The sequence below is a fragment of the Scyliorhinus torazame genome, chromosome 4, assembly GCF_047496885.1.
Source record: "Scyliorhinus torazame isolate Kashiwa2021f chromosome 4, sScyTor2.1, whole genome shotgun sequence".
NCBI classification, from domain to species: Eukaryota; Metazoa; Chordata; class Chondrichthyes; order Carcharhiniformes; family Scyliorhinidae; genus Scyliorhinus; species Scyliorhinus torazame.
In genome coordinates, this window is record NC_092710.1 from 28,429,589 (window position 1) to 28,433,444 (window position 3,856).

Consider the following 3,856-nt stretch of genomic DNA (forward strand, 5'->3'; position numbering starts at 1 on the left):
AGAATTATACCCCCTTCAAGTTAAGGGACTATAATTCGAGATTACTTTACAGTCGATGGATTCATTATTAAAGTGACCCCACTGTTGGTTCATTTCCGGAATTCTGCAGGCAACTTGTGCACGGGGAGATCCCAAAAATGGTGACAATTTCCAAATTGAGTTCAGAGTTTCTGATGGTGGATTTCTCTCTCAGCAGCGATGAGATCATGGCTGTATATCCCGTCAGTGCATGCAGAAAGGGTTCATTAACTCTCTCGTTCCCAATCACTCAAGTTTAAGACTTTAAAATTCGAGACCTTCGAACCCACTTTGCAGTCCGTGAGCTATTTCATTGTTTGTTTAAAGAAGTAGGTACTCTATATTTATTTATTTATTTAGTTTTACAAATTTACAGTACCTAATCCATTTTTCCAATTAAGGGACAATTTCGCATGGCCAATCCACCTAGCCTGCTCATCTTTGGTTGTGGGGGCGAAACCCACGCAAACACTGGGAGAGAGCTATTTTATTTTCAGAGTTGTGGTCACTGTTGCTGCGCGGGCAAAGGCCACAGGCCTGTGAGTGAACAGCAACATCCCACAGCAGCAGCAATCTGGACATAACCAGATGGGTCACTGTGCTTCCTCCCCCCCACTCCCCCACCCCCTCACTCCTGCTGGGAGCCCCATTCCCCACTGCACCTAACAACCCGACCCACACCGCCGTGTCATGTGTGGATTGGAACATCCCTGAAGATGTTCCACACAGAAAGATCCCAGAAGGTGCAGTCGGCAGTGTTGAGTGTCGTTGACATTTGCTACCAGGTTGCAGAGAGTGTTTGAGACAGTGAAATCCCCCCACCCTCCCCGCCCCTACCCCACCCCACCCCCACCACACATTCCTGGGATGCTCAGAATTAATAAAACCCTGTTATTTTGGAACAAAATTAGACAGCTTCATATTCCAGATTTGTATTTTACTCTTTGTCACCCACCAAAGGGTTAATATGTTTGTGTCGAAGTGCAAGGCCGGGGCGGCAATAAAGAGCCAACTCACGTGGGTGCGGCCTGTGGAGTAGGCCTCAGTCCATCCACTTGTCCTCTGGAGAATAGCCTTTGTCCAAAGATTCCTGGTCGCATTGCAGTGTTCAAAGTTCAAATTCCTGGGGAAAAGAGGGAGAAAATTAACTGAAACGCAGGAAAATGTTTAAACTTGTCACACAGCAAGAGGCCAAGATTCCCCCTCTCAGTCACACCCAAACTCTCAGCAACATCCACCTACAATAATCTGTTATAAACCACAGAATAAAAAAGATTGAGAGACAGTTCCCGCTTCCCTTGTGTTTCTCTTTCTCTCTCTCTCGCTATCTCATTCGGTCTCTCTATCCCTCTCATTCATATTTCTGTCTCCCTCGTTATCCCTCATCACCCTCCCAGCATTTATTTCTATTTATTTCCCTAATCAGGGTCTCCCCAGAAAGATGTGATGAGACTCCCCGTTGCAGTTTGTGGGGTGGTTTTCTGAGATTAAAGGTTTAAAGAGACACTAAAAAGCTGGAGAGAAATGGACAGATAACGGTAGAAAGCTGGGGAGACAGAGAGAGAAAGAGAGAGGCAAGAATGGAAAGAAGACAGAAAGGGAGAGAAAGCCTCTCTTTTTCACGACCTCCCTCCCCCTCCACCCTCTGTCTTTCTCCTCTCCCTCTCTCTAATCTCCATTACCCCCCAAGCCCACACTCTTTCTGTACTTCACTCTCTCTCTCTCTCTATCATTCTAATAGTTGGGAAGGAGAAAGAGAGAGACAGGGTCACACACAGGAATCCAACATTCACAACCACAGGAAACTGAATTCAAATGACCTCCTGCAAATTTAATTTCACCCTGATACTTCTGTCTTGGCCAAAAACACAGGCTTCATTCCAGAAGAATAGCCGCTTCAAGTTAAGGGACTTTAATTCCAGGCAATCGAGATTACTTTACAGTCAATGGATTCATTTTAAAAGTGACCCCACTATCGTTAATTTTGTGAATTCTGCAGGCAACCTGGGCACAGGGAGAGCCCAACAAATGATGACAACTTTCAAAATTGAGTTCAGAGTTTCTGATCTGAGATTTCTCTCTCTCTCTCTACCAGATTGCAGAGAGTGGCTGAAACAGTGAAATGCCCACCGCACCCACCACCCCGCACCCCCACCCCTGGGGCACTCAGAATTAATATAACCCCTGTTATTTTGGAACAACATTAGACAGCTTCATATTCCAGATTTGTATTTTACTCTTTGCCGCCCACCAAAGGTTTAATGTGTTTGTGTCTAAGTGCAAGGCCGGGGTGGCAATAAAGAGACAACTGACGTGAGTGTGGCCTGTGGAGTCGGCCTCAGTCCATCCACTTGTCCTCTGGAGAACATCCCTTGTCCAAAGATTCCTGGTCGCATTGCAGTCTTCAAAGTTCAAATTCCTGGGGAAAAGAGGGAGAAAATTTACTAAACCGCAGGAAAAGATTGAAACTATTTAATACAGCGAGAGCCCAGGGTGCCCTTTTCAGTTTTACAACCCCTCAGCAACATCCGAATATAAATAAGTCACAGCTTTCAACCAGAGGTTAAAAAAGATTGAGTGACAATTAATACTCAAAATCGATTTATTGCCACAATTAGGCTTACATTAATACTGAAATGAAGTTACTGTGAAAATTCCCTTCTCTTGTGTTTCTCGCTGTCTCTCTATCCCTCTTATACATATTTCTGTCTCCCTCCCTCCCTCACTCTCTTTGATCCCTGCAATATTAAAATTAAACCTCAGTCAGGGTAATAACCCGGGTGAAGCCTGCGGAACAGGCCTCAGCCAGCGCTCCCTCGGGAAGAATTCACACTCCCTCGTCCTCCTCACTGGATTCCCAACCTCCTTCGAGTTTTCCAAATAAAAATGCCTCTGGAGAAAAAAAGGAGATAAAATTGATTATAAAGGCAATAACAGGGACATTTTAATAAAATATACAAAACAGCACAACAGGAGTCCAACATTTCCAATCTCGAGTCAATCAGTAGCATGTCAACACCCAAAATGCACAGCTCAAACCAGACAGATTGACACACCCAGCGACACACACACACACGCACACTGAAGCAGAGGGGTAATGTTTTCAGTGTAGTGAGTTTTTGGTTTGTGAACTGAAGTCCCTCAGACACAGATATATCCTCAGTGAGCTGTGAGCAGACTCCACCCCTAGTCTCTGCCATGTATGGAATGTCTGTCTCAGAGGACAGCTCTCTATTGACATGTAAATGATGGACAAGAGATACTGATCTCCTTGCTGCTCAGCCCCACACACAAAGAATGTGACTTCAGCCAAACCTTGGCCTTCCCCACACCAGTGTTGTTCACTGAGCAGGCCTGAAAAAATTGGATGAAATGTAATTATTAGACAGGGACGTTCTTATTTTTTCTACACAAGTGGATAACCTCACATTTATCCACGTTATACTGCATCTGCCATATCTCTCACTCACTCACTCACTCCCCTCCAATAGGATTGAATCATAATTTAAAATAGTATTGGGAAATGATTAGAAACAGTTTCGACTGAGATCTTCTCAGTGACCTGTGTACAGACCCCACCCTCGACGTTCTGTCAGGAATGTCCCCCTCGGTGTGGTTCCTGTGTCTGCTAAGGAAGATATTTGTCCTGTCTATGGTTATGTTAATTCAGCAGTCAACAAGAGATTCAGCAATGTCCTGTCATTATTTCTGTCTTTGGTTTAACATTTGTTTCCCTCTGAATTTCTGACATCTTTGGAATGACCATTCGTCTGTCGCCTTAGGAAGGCTTTCCATAGAATGAGTAAAAACCAGCAAGAAATCATAGAATGTGAGTTAA

At 44.5% G+C, this 3,856-nt stretch overlaps 1 long non-coding RNA gene across 1 annotated transcript; it reads right to left on the reverse strand.

Moving 5' to 3' along the window:
• Nucleotides 1–1,041: 1,041 nt before the first annotated feature.
• On the reverse strand, nt 1,042–3,083 carry LOC140411574 (uncharacterized). The gene is made up of 3 exons (XR_011940868.1): nt 2,777–3,083; nt 2,332–2,437; nt 1,042–1,141 (listed from the first exon to the last, which is right to left on the reverse strand). It is a non-coding gene; the product is annotated as an uncharacterized lncRNA (long non-coding RNA).
• Nucleotides 3,084–3,856: the final 773 nt, after the last annotated feature.